Source organism: Sorex fumeus, unplaced genomic scaffold (genome assembly GCF_029834395.1).
Source record: "Sorex fumeus unplaced genomic scaffold, SorFum_2.1 ptg000178l, whole genome shotgun sequence".
Taxonomy (NCBI): domain Eukaryota; kingdom Metazoa; phylum Chordata; class Mammalia; order Eulipotyphla; family Soricidae; genus Sorex; species Sorex fumeus.
The window spans coordinates 1459499-1472162 of NW_026606235.1; the positions used below are offsets into that span (position 1 = coordinate 1459499).

Sequence of the window (12664 nt, forward strand, 5' to 3'; positions counted from 1 at the left end):
TCACCAGGCCGGGCAGAGGCCAGCAGGGGAGCTGGGCCGAGCGCAGAGCATTGCCGGACCCTGCACGCAGGCCCCTGGGCCGAGCAAACGGAGCCGGGCCTGTGCCTTTATTTATGGGCTGTGTGAGCAATTTGCTGCTTGTGCCCGGCCGGCCGGCGGGGTGTGCGGTGTGGGGATTACTCACGCCCCAGTTGTGGTGCAGCCTCTGCAGGCTTCGGGGTAATGAGTGAGGTAATTAAGTGTAAAAGACAGGAGCGGGCAGGGGAGGGCCGAGGGGCCCCCGAGCAGTCACTGGTTCTTTTCAGGAGCAGGGGAGTGAGATAATGTAGGATAATAGCGTGGCCCGGCCCTGCTCAGGCGGCCGGCCTGGGCGCAGAGTTGCCCCCCAAATGGCCAATACAATTCAGCCTTTTTAGGGGGAAATGGGGGGGCTCGTGCAGGGCCCGGCTCCCGGGGACAGCTGTATGGAAATGACAGCTCCTCTCCTGGGTCCGGTCCCGCCGGGGTGGCTGAAGGTGGAGAGCCGGCGCCCGTGGCTGGGAAGAAGCAGACAGGACCTGGGAAGCACCAGGAGCCAGGTGAGGGGCCCCCCGGGGCTGGAGGCGGGGGGGGGGGGGGGGGGGGGGGTCTCAGCGGGGAGAAGAGACCCGAATGAGCGGAGGGGAGGGAGTCGGTGGGAAGAGGGGCTGGGCTCCAGGTGGGCTGTGTTCCTTCTTTGGGCCTCCTCCTCCTCCTCCTCCTCCTCCTCCTCCTCCTCCTCCTCCTCCTCGTGAGGAGTCTGGAGGATCGGCAGGAGGGGGCGGAGTCCTGGGAAAGAGTGGGTACTCCCTAAAGCTTGATGCTGTCTCCACCCATCAGAGAGCACCAGTCAGCACGTATCGTGCAAAATAGCCAGTGACAGCCTACCACGTCCAGGCCCACCCTCCCACCCAACCCGGCACGGGCAGACCACAACAAAGAAAACGGGAAAGCCCCCTTTCCTCCTGGCGTTGCCATTCCCAGCAGTGAGACTAACACTCACTCATTAGACACATACACAGACGTTCACACCTATGCCAGCATGTGTGAGGGGTGTGCCCGGACACCTGGGAAATGAAAGAAGTCAGGGTTATTTATTGCAGTCTTGTCTGACCTCACGGAATGGTCGGCACAATCTGTCTGTTCTCCACGAACCAATGGAAGAAGAAAATATGTCCAGGAATAGTATGCAGTCACGAAAAGGGACGAGCCTTTGAAGATCTCTGCAAGATCTAGCGGCAGGTAAGGAAGGAATATGAGAAATGCTTTGTGGGCTGAAAGTGGAAGGAATCACATTGGCTTGGTTTCCTCTTCCGTGCTTGGGTGCTGTTGTAATGGTCTGTATTTGCATACACACAGAATGTGGTCACTTTAGGGGGCTGAAGTGATAGCACAGCAGGTAGGGTATTTGCCTTGCACACGGTTAACCCGGGTTCGATTCCCAGCATCCCATATGGTCCCCTGAGCACCGCCAGGGGTAATTCCTGAGTGCAGAACCCGGAGTAACCCCTGTGCATCACCAAGTGTGACCCCCCCCCCCCAAAAAAAGAATGTGGTCACTTTAGTGTGGTTGGGTTACTGAACACTGAGCTAGAGTGCACCAGATAGTCCACATGATCTGAGGGTCCCTGACATTAGAGTCCCTGGGGCTGTACTTGATGCACGTGCCTCTGCCCTTGGGATCATATGCATAGCCTCATGTGTATCAGGCAGGTGCCGTGGCCCCTAGGCTATCCCCTGCATCCCCAAAGTATTTCCACATCAGCTTGCTTTTGTAAAAAACTAAGAATACTTGTTGTTAGTAGAGAGGATGGAGGTTGGCACGAGAGGCACCAAGTGAACGTACTGGTGTCTCAAACCCAATATTAGCACAATTCCCTCCCCTCCCTTTCCTGTCCAACAGTTTTGTTGGAGGTGATGGGTGGGACCTGGGACGGCCACTGAGCAAGGACAAGGCGCAGTGTCACAGAGGATTGAGCTGACCTCGCTCTGAACAAGGAGCTCTGGGCCCTGCCCGAGCACATGGAAGAATGAGGCGTCTGAAAGAGGGGAATGCCAGGAAAGGCCCCGGGGGGTTGGGTTGGGCTTGCAGAGCTAAGTGTAAACACAAGGCTTTGGACATACCCAGATCAGCATAGATGCGAATCTCAATGGGCCATACGTACAGGTAATAGGTCTTAGCAGCTCTGTCCACAGAGAGAACCCGTGTAGCACTGAGTACACCAGCACCCAGACCTCAGTTTTTCTAGACTGTTCTCATCCTCACTGAGAGGAGGAGGGATCCTCCGGGCTCCTGATTGCTGGGGCAGGGGCAAGCATCTGGTAAGCCCGGCACCTCTCAGACCACCAAGTAGAAGCACTTAAGCAGGGGCTGGAGCGATAACACAGCGGGTAGCTGTGAAGCGCCTTGCACACGGCCGACCCGGGTTCAATTCCCAGCATCCCATATGGTCCCCTGAGCACCGCCAGAAGTAATTCCTGAGTGCACGAGCCAGAAGTAACCCCTGTGCATCGCTGGGTGTGACACGAAAAGAAAAAAAAAAGTTCTTAAGCAGTGCTGAGGACTGACGTGTCAGAGGAGCAAAGTGACACTGATCACACCGGAGATAATTTGAGGATCAAAATAAATTGTGACTGGGGCTGGGGTACTTGTCTTGCAAGCAGCTGGCCCAGGTTTGATCTTCGGCACCCTGTATGGTTCCCAGAGCCCTGCCAGGAGAGATTCTTTTTTTTTTTTTTACATGTAGGAGTACTGCTATTTATTCAGCCACTGATTAGCTGATTGAATTGGGCATGAACTCCACCTTACTTTTTTTTTATATATATAGTTTTATTTATTTATTTATTTATTTTTCGTCTTATATTTATTTATAGAATCACTGTAGGAAAAGTTACTAAGCTTTCAGGTTTAAGTCTCGGTCATACAAATCTTCTCTGTATCGTTTCAATTTTAGTATATGTGCTGCCGAAGTGAGCACCAGGAGAGATTCTTAAGCAGGAATAAGCCCTGAGCATCACTGGGTGTGCCCACCACCAAAAAAATTAATTGTGACAACAACAAATTATAAGCCATTGAATAAAAGCTGAGTAAAAGATAAAAATGGATTTCAATGACTCCACGTTGACATCACTTATCCAATGATCAACAAGTATCAACTATCCTCTCAGAAACACATATCTAAATAGACAGAGAGGAAGAGAAAGTTCATTTTTATTGTAGAGAGTCCAATAATAAATGGGAAAAAGAATATAATAGTAATTAATTCCACCAAAACTCATAACTGAATACTAAAATGAAAACCATTGCATGATAAAAATATATTCTGGGGCTGTAGCGATAGCACAACGGGTAGGGCATTAGCCTTGCATCGCCCGACCGGGGTTCGATTCCCGGCATCCCATATGGTCCCCTTAACACTGCCAGGAGTGATTCCTGAGTTCAGAGCCAGGAGTAACCCCTATGCATTGCTGGGTGTAACCCCAAAAAAGAAAAAATAAATAATAATAATAATTAAAAATATGTTCTGGCTTTTATTTTGGGTAGTACTGAGAAGCAAACAGAAGGACTCCCACAAGCACAGCTCCCCCACGGTGCCGCTTCCCAGCCTTCGAGAGTGTGCCTCCAGAAATGCTTTCCCTGCAAAGGACAGGAGAGCTTTACGGAAAGGAACGAGGCCGCTGTTAGCTCACCTGAGCTAAGGTAGCATCATCTGGAAGCAGGCTCGGGGCTCAGTCCTGACTGGGTTTGTGTCAAAGAGGCAAACCCTAGATGGAATCATGAAGCCATTGAAGAAAGTCCCATGGAGACCTACAAAACAGCCAGCTTGTGATCTTGGTACGTGTCAAGATAATGAAAGGCGAGGGAAAACGAAGGGATTGTTCTGGATCAGAGCAGAGCAGAGAAATAAGACAATGAGACACGACAGTGCAATTTCTGGATTGATCTTCGCATTCTTTGTAAAGGGCATATTATCCCCGGGACGATATTTGACGGGCTTGGTAGGGGGTGGTCTAAAGTTTTGATGGTATTGTCAATGCCAATTTCCTGATTTGGGTGCCTGTGTGGTGATTACATAGAAGAACGATGCTATTTGTAAGGCATTTGGAAATAACGGGGAATTGAGCAACAGACTCTCAAATAGTTCAGAAAAAATGGTCTCTATGCAAAGAGAAAAGAAGGAAGCAAATGTCTCTAAATGTCAGCATTTGAGAATTCTGGATGAAGGCCATAAGGGAATTTGTTGTACAAATCACCCCCACCCTCAACTCTTCTGGAAGTTTAATATTATTTTAAAATAAAAGCTTTTTTCTTAAAGTTGTTGAGGGCCAAAGAGATGGTAAACTAGGTCATGATAGCTCACCTGTCTGGTACTCAGCCTACCTGGGTTCTGTCCCCAGCACTACATACGGTCCCCTGAGCACAGAGCCAGGAGTGAACCCTGAATGTGGCCAGACCCCTCCATCTAATTTTTTTATTTTAATTTTTTTTTTTTTGCTTTTTGGGTCGCACCTGGCGATGCACAGGGGTTATTCCTGGCTCTGCACTCAGGAATTACTCCTGGCGGTGCTCAGAGGACCATATGGGATGCTGGGAATCGAACCCGGGTCGGCTGCGTGCAAGGCAAACACCCTACCCGCTGTGCTAATGCTCCAGCCCCTCCACCTAATTTTTATTTATTTATTTATTTATTTTTGGTTTTTGGGTCACACCTGGCGATGCACAGGGGTTACTCCTGGCTTTGCACTCAGGAGTTACTCCTGGCAGTGCTCAGGGTACTATATGGGATGCTGGGAATCGAACTCGGGTTGGCTGCATGCAAGGCAAACGCCCTGCCTGCTGTGCTATCGCTCCAGCCCCCCTCCACCTAATTTTTAAAAGTTGAAAGCAAAACCAAATAATATCGGGCTGGAGCAACAGCACAGCAGGTAGGGCGTTTGCCTTGTTCGCGGCCGACACAGGTTTGATTCCTCCATCCCTCTTGGAGAGCCCGGCAAGCTACCGAGAGTATCCCACCTACATGGCAGAGCCTGGCAAGCTCCCCGTGGCATATTCGATATGCCAAAACCAGAAAACATCAAGTCTCACAATGGAGATGTTACCCAGTAATGATTTGCCTGCTTGAGCAAATCGATGAACAGCGGGAGGACAGTGCTACCGTGCTGCAGTGTTAAGTGATATGCAGAAAAGCAATATAGGCCAGGGAATAGTGAGGGGAGGGCTGGGGCTATTAGAGTCAGGTCCTCTTTGGGCAGGAACCTCTGAGCATACACGTAGGAGAAGGGAGGGGGTGAGTCCTAAAGATATTTGAAGAGGGGGTTGGGGAGGAGCAGCTTTCCAGGCAGAAGGATCCATCCATCAGGGAAAATTCCCAGTGTGGACTCAGCTTGGCGTAAGGATTGTTTTTGTTTTCAGGTAACAGATGAGCATGAATGTGGTACCTTAAAACAGAGATTCCACAGAGGTTAACACATTGACCTACATATGGTCATCCTAGGTTTGATCTCCGGCACTGCATATGGTCCCCTGAGCACTGCCAGGACTGATCCCTGAGCACTGCAAGGAGAGTATAGCAGGGTGTGGTCCAAAAAAGTAACTCCCGCCAAACAAACCAACAAAAAAGAATTCCTCACAAAAATTCAAACCTCTAAACCCCAAACAAAACAATCAGCTCCATTAGCTCACAATTCCGTGAGTTTCTGGGCTCTTGGATTAGGGGTATCTTAAGTCTAAGATCTAGTTAGAAGTTTTCAAGTCTAAAGTGAGGGGGCCGGCTGGCTCCTGCCCGGCTTCTCGAGGCCAGCACAGTTTGCGCTTGTGCTCACAGCACTGGCCTTACCTGCTGTCGGCTCCCAGAGCCCTTTGCTTTCCTTGAGGCTTGACCCTTCTCCACCTGTGAGAGAATCTCAGGCAGCAGATCTGTAACTTCCCCTGCTGTGAGCACCAGAGAAAGCCGCGTGTGTGTGTGATGTGTGTGGTGGGCTCATGTGATTTGATCAGGCAATTTTCCCTCTCTTTCTTTCTTTCTTTCTTTCTTTCTTTCTTTCTTTCTTTCTTTCTTCCTTCCTTCCTTCCTTCCTTCCTTCCTTCCTTCCTTTCTTCTCTCTTTTTCTCTTTCTTTCTCTTTTCTTCTTTCTCTTCCTTCCTTCCTTCCTTCCTTCCTTCCTTCCTTCCTTCCTTCCTTCCTTTCTTTTTCCTTCTTCCTTTCTTTCTTTCTTTCTTTCTTTCTTTCTTTCTCTCTTTTTCTCTCTCTCCCTCTTTCCTTCCCTCCCCCTCCCTCCCTCCTCCCTCCCTTCCTCTTTCTCTATCTTTCTCTCTCTTCTTTCTTTCTTTCTTTCTTTCTTTCTTTCTTTCTTTCTTTCTTTCCTTTCTCTTTCTTTCCTTCTCTCTTTCTTTCTCTCCCTTCCTTCCTTCCTTCCTTCCTTCCTTCCTTCCTTCCCTTCTTTCTTTCCTTCTCTCTTTCTCTTTTTTTCTCTCTCTCTCTCCCTCCTTCCCTCCCTCCCTCCTTCCTTTTCTCCCTTCCTCCTCCCTCCCTCCCTTCCTTCCTTCCTTCCTTCCTTCCTTCCTTCCTTCCTTCCTTCCTTCCTTCTTTTCTCGCTTTCTTGCTTTGGGACCACATCTGGTGATGCTCAGGTCTCACTCCTAGCTCTGCACTCCTGGAAGTGCTCATGAGACCGTACAGGATGCTGAGGATGGAACACAAGTCACTTGAGTGCAAGGCAAACACCCTACCTGTTGTAGTATGGCCCCTCACCCAGGTAATTTTCATGTCTCCAAGTCAAAGGGAAGCTGGCCAGGAAAGCTGGCCAGGGAGGAAAAGGAACTGGAGACCTTGGAGGCCCTCTTAGAATTCTGTTTCCCGCGGTGGAGGATGTGCTGTTGTGGCAGAAAGGAGCGAGCAGGGGCTGAGGTGTCTGAGCGTCCTCGGTCAGGGCACATGCCATGCAACACAGGCCCCGGTAGCACACAGAGGCTCTGAAAGCACCCATGTATGTTTTTTCCTTCTGTGGCTTGTTGGGGTCACACTGGGCGATGCTCAGGGGTTACTCCTGGCTCTGCACTCAGGAATTACTCCTGGCGGTACTCGGGGGACCATATGGGGTGCTGAGGATGGAACCCTTGTTGCTTCATGCAAGACAAATACCCTATTCACTGTACACTTGCTCCGGCCCCACGTATACATTTTGAAGAGCAGAAGGAGTTGACCCGTTTCTCCTGTCGTCTTCCTCTGCAAAAGAGCAGCCCTGGGGTGGGACCCAATAGGCCGTTGATCATTTTTTAAACCATTGTGTATTTATTTATTTTGCTTTTTTGGGGGGGTCACACCCAGCCATGCACAGGGGTTACTCCTGGCTCTGTACTCAGGAATTACTCCTGGCAGTGCTCAGGGGACCACATGGAATGCTGGGAATCGAACCCGGGTCGGCCGCGTACAAGGCAAACGCCCTACCCGCTGTGCCATCACTCCAGCCCCTGTGTATTTATTTTTTATTTTTATATTTGACTGTGCGTGGGGGCTACTTCTTAATGATGCTCAGGGAACCAGGAGGTGCCAGGGACTGAACCTGGAGCTTCTGCATGCGAAACATACTCTCTACACTAGCCCTTTGGGCCGTCCCTTTGGTCCCCCGGTAGGCAGTTTCATGCCAGAGGGCATACCTGAGAATAACCCTTGGAGAATCATGGGGTACTGATCCTGGCTGCAGAAGGACCTGGCTGGTTCATGCATTTGTGCCTTCAGGCCCCGTGCCCAGGAAGTCACAGGATCTGTAAGGAAAAAAATAGGAAGTCTACAAAAGTTAACTAGAAAACAAACAGGCTGGAGCCATAGTACAGCTGGCAGGCGCTTAGTTTGCATGTGGCTGACCCGGGTTCAGTCCCTGGCATCCCATATGGTCCCCTGAATCCCACCAGGAGTAATCCCTGAGTACAGAGCTAGGAGCAACCTGTGAGCATATATATCATCGTATGCCCCCACTCAAAGAAAAAACAAAAAAGCTGCGGGCTAGAGAGATGGTACAGCAGGCATGCGCCTTCCACTCACCCAACCCAGGCTCTATCTCTGGCACTGCATATGGTCCCCCAAGGACAGAGCCAGGAGTAAACCCTGAGTACCACCGGCCCCAAACAAAGAACCTAACGCTTAACCATATGCTGTGTGGAGAAGGTAGCACTGTGTCCTCTAGTGATCAGTAATTCTTCATTCAACTCTCAGAATAGTTACAGTGTATTCTATTCGACATGACCCACTTTGTTTCCATTTCTAAAGTCCCTGGAAGTTTATTTTACCATAGTACCCAACGCAGTCTACGAAATGCAAATATTTCTGAGACAGAGAGCGCTCCAGGGGCTGAGCGTGGGCTTTGCCTTGGGGAGGTCCCCAGAAGCACTACCCAGAACCACGCTCTAGCCTGGAGGTGGGAGCAGCCCCCAGCATTGCCAAAAATGGTTCCAGGGGAAGAGAGAGAGAGAGAAAAAGAGAGAGAGAGAGAGAGAGAGAGAGAGAGAGAGAGAGAGAGAGAGAGAGAGAGAGAGATCCAGGAGAGGATGCAAAGAAACCTCTTTTCTGCCCCTGGGTTCGGGTCCGCCATCTGCCTGCAGCTAAGACTACTACCCTAGCTCAGAGGTATTTTCTGCATATTTAAGTGAGTAGGTTTACATAGACTCCCCAGCCCCCCACCCCACCGGAGTTTCCCCCCTCCCTGCAATGGTGGCTGTTCTGCCCTCTTTTCCCCTGTGGTCTTGCATCCTGGAGATTCTTGGATGGATCCATATGGAGCGGTTCATTCTTTTGTATTGTCGCAGAGCAATCTGTTACTTGGATGAATTGTCTTTTATGAACTGGTCGTGTCGCAGACCCTGCCGTCTCTTCTCATAACATGGGGGTCCCCAGGAGGTCACAGAAGCACTAGTTTACCCCACTCAGATGATGAGGGTGGCTTCCGGCTCCGGCAGAGGCAGCCCAAGGAGCTGGGTCCCAGCCTGCAGCGTGGGAGAGTTAAAACCTGCCTCTGGGGCAAGTGTCACCCAGAGAAATGGGTAAAGAATTTATCAGGAGCCGGAGGGCAGAGGGTGAGTGAAAAGCTCAGTCCTGCCAATATCTTTTAAAAAATAGCTTTTCAATCCCGCCAATTTGAACTCGATGCAAGGCCCTTGGCTGATCTGGGTTTAATCCTCAGTGTCCTGAGTCCCGCCAGGAGTGAACCTTGAATGCAGAGCCAGGAGTAACCCCTGAACATCGCTGGATGTGGTCCAAAATTTAATAAGTTCTCCCCAACTTGAATATACCATTGCATATTTCTCTTGCACCAGTGTTTTGAAAAAATGCCCATCGCTCAACCTAGGCTGTGTCATTCCTTTTTTGTTTTCACATTAGGAGCCTTCTCTGTTCTGGGAGTCTCCTGCATCTCAATCCGAGATGTATCGTCTCAACTTTTTTTTTTCTTTTTGGGTCACACCGGGGATGCTCAGGGGTGACTTCTGGCTCTGTACTCAGGAATTACTCCTGGCAGTGCTCAGGGGACCATCATGGGATTCCGAGGATCGAACCCAGGTCTGCCGCGTGCAAGATAAACACCGCCCTCCCTCCCCCACTGCTCTATTGCTCCAGCCCCTCCTCTCAGCTTTTTCCCCTGCTGGACAAGCCCTTGTTCTCCCTTAAATACCTTTCTCTCTCTCCCTCCCTACCCCCCCCCCACCTTCTCTCTCTCCTCCTCCTTAAATTTCTCTAATTAAAAGTGTTTTACAGGGGCTGGAGAAATAAATGGTACAGTCAGTGGTAGGGTACTTGCCTTGCATGTGGCTGACTCAGGTTCTATTCCCGGCATATCCTGTGCGGTTCCCTGAGTCCCCCAGGAGTGATCCCTGAGTACAGAGCCAAAAGTCAGTGCTGAGCACTACCAGCACCAGGCGTGTTTCCACCTCCCCCCTGCCCCACCCCCCCACGACATGGATCTGTGTTCCATAGCTAAGTGCTTCACTGCACCGTAGGTAAGTGGTTGGCTAGTTTTCCACTGCCGACAAAATCCTATTACTGGATCTCCTATTGATGAGCCTTTAAGTGGTTTTCCACTTCTCACTACTATCACCCACGCTGCCGAGAACATTCTGCAGCTCTCGTGGGCCACATCCATGATGACTTCTTTCAGATGAGGCCCTGGAGAGAAATTGCCCATCCAGTGAAAGGTTTCTGGTACATCTGGTCAAGTTTGCCAGAGATCTCCTTTGGATTGCTGTCCCAGAAACAGCAGCTATTGCATGGAATTGTCCTTCCCCAGGGCCTGGAATCAGCAAAGCAGTGGGGTAGGGATCCTGGTCAGTGCATGTTGGATGGGAGCACTTAGCAGGTGCACATGGCTGTGTGCACAGCTAACAGATAAAGACTCTCCCAGCTTTCACCCAGACAAGATGCCCCTCTCTCTTCTCTCTCTTTCTTTCTTCCTTCTTTCTCTCTTTCACTCTCCCTTCCTTCCTTCCTTCCTTCCTTCCTTCCTTCCTTCCTTCCTTCCTTCTCTCTTTTCCTTCCTTTCTTTCTTCTTTCTTTCTTTCTTTCTTTCTTTCTTTCTTTCTTTCTTTCTTTCTTTCTTTCTTTTTTTCTTTCTTTCTTTCTTTCTTTCTTTCTTTCTTTCTTTCTTTCTTTCATCTCTCTCTCTCTCTCCCTCTCTCCCACTTGCTTGCTTTTTCGCTTTCTCTCTTGTTTTGAGCCACACCCGGCGATGCTTAGGCTCTGCACTCAGGAATCACTCCTGGCGGACTTGAGGGAACCATATGGGGTGCAGGGATTGAATGGCCCTGTCCACTGTATTGTCGCTTTGGCACCCGTAGATCCTCATTTTAAACTGACCAATGTGAATGTTTGCTTGTGGCAGTGGTATAAAATTTCCCATTAGCATGAATTGGCCTCATTTTTTCCCCTCACAATAAAGGAATTGAAAGAAATGTATCCAATCGGTTATTTGAAATACAGACAGGATGTACCTAGAGAAGGCAGGGGTGGGGGAGATGGGGTGATGATGTTTAGGCTTTGAGAAACTCTGCCTTCAGCGAAACCCCCTTCTTTGAAGAAGGCCTAAGACAAGGCTGAGTTGAGGGGGCTGGAGCCATCGCACAGCGGCTAGGGTGATGGCCTTGCATGCCATGGGTTCAATTCCCAGCATCCCATATGGTCCCCTGAGCACTGTGAGGGGTAATTCCTGAGTGCAGAGTCAGGAGTAACCCCTGTGCATCACCGGGTGTGTCCCTCCCCCCCAAAAAAGGCTGAGTAGAGCCTCTGGATTCTAGGCAGAAGGCTCTGAAAAGTTCTGGAGGACGTAGTGTGCACATTCTGTGGTGAGGTAAGCAGGAGTGCTTACAATTCCCTCCTAATGTTCTTGGACACTCAGACACTCAGAACCACCCTGAAGTCTGGCGGTTGAGGGGTGGGGAGCCTTAGAGCCAAAGACTGATTGGTCCATGGCGGCCACATGGGAGCCTTGTGGATAGCAGATATGAGCCGGGAGTGTGGGGGCGACTAAAACCTCATGGGAAGGGGGACGTTTCGCTCCGCCCTTCACGCCCTACCGAGGCCACCGGTTGCCCCCCGCGAGCGGCTCTCCAGCACGGCCACGACTCCAGAACACAGAAACCAATTTCTTAACTATCTGACTTTCAGTAGAAATACTTCCAGGGTCAATAGGTAAAATAGCAGAAATCCAAAACCAACATTTAATTCTTGAACCCAGCTGTAGAAAGCAAATCACTTCACAATGCTTTGTCAGCATGTCTGATTTGGGGGGGGGGGGGTAAACTCTAAATAATGGTGGTGAATCTTTTATTGAAACAATGAATCTAATCAAAGCAGATAGAGTGTTAACTAGAATTCATCTGCCTCACAGGGACGGGGAGGGGTGGGGGGTGGGGTTTTATTGGGGTTCTTCATGGTAAAAAATAAGTATTGGTAAAGGGAAATGTGTTTGATATTTGCATGACTGAGACCTAAACCTGAAAGCTTTGTAACCTTTCCCACAGTGATTCAATAAAAAAAAAAAAAAAAAAAAGACTGATTGGTCCAGGGCCACTGGGTGAGTAAACCATGGGTGGGGACTTGGTCCCCAAGGTGGGTTTGGGATTAATGACTTGGACATCTGGAGCTGGACTTCCCCAGCCATTCCCCGGCCATTTCTGGAGATGACGGTACCCAGCGTCAGTTATCGCGAGAGCTCACTGTGTGCTACTCTGTGCTCGCTTCAGCTGTCTCCTCCAAGGCTTTATTCCACGTTCCCTAACTGGTCCAGTCTGCTGCCCCTTGGAGAGAACCTCTGGAAATCTACCTTTTATTATTTATTTATTTATTTATTTTTTAATTTGAGAGGATTTGGGCCATGCCCAGCCCTGCTCAGGGCTTACTCTTGGCTCTGTGTTTTGTTTTGTGGCACCTGGATCCAATGTGGATTGGGCGCTTAGAAGGTCAGCTCTTACCTGCCCTACTATCTCTCCAGCCCCTGGAAGCCGGCCTTCTCCCCTCTCCTCTCCTCCCCTCCCCTCTCCTCTCCGTTCCTCTCCTCCCCTCCACTCCTTCCCTGGGCTCCCTCCTGTCCTTTCCTTTCTTCTCCCCTCCCCTTCCTCCCCCTCTCCTCCCCTCCCCTCTTCTCCTCTTCCCTCCTCTCCTCT

General features: G+C 50.0%; 1 protein-coding gene and 1 pseudogene across 1 annotated transcript in view; both read right to left on the reverse strand.

Moving 5' to 3' along the window:
- SCRT2 (scratch family transcriptional repressor 2) overlaps window positions 1-12664 on the reverse strand; it is a 240779-nt gene that overhangs the window by 24806 nt on the left and 203309 nt on the right. The window lies entirely within an intron of this gene.
- LOC130017199 (uncharacterized) lies at window positions 2903-2996 on the reverse strand (annotated as a pseudogene).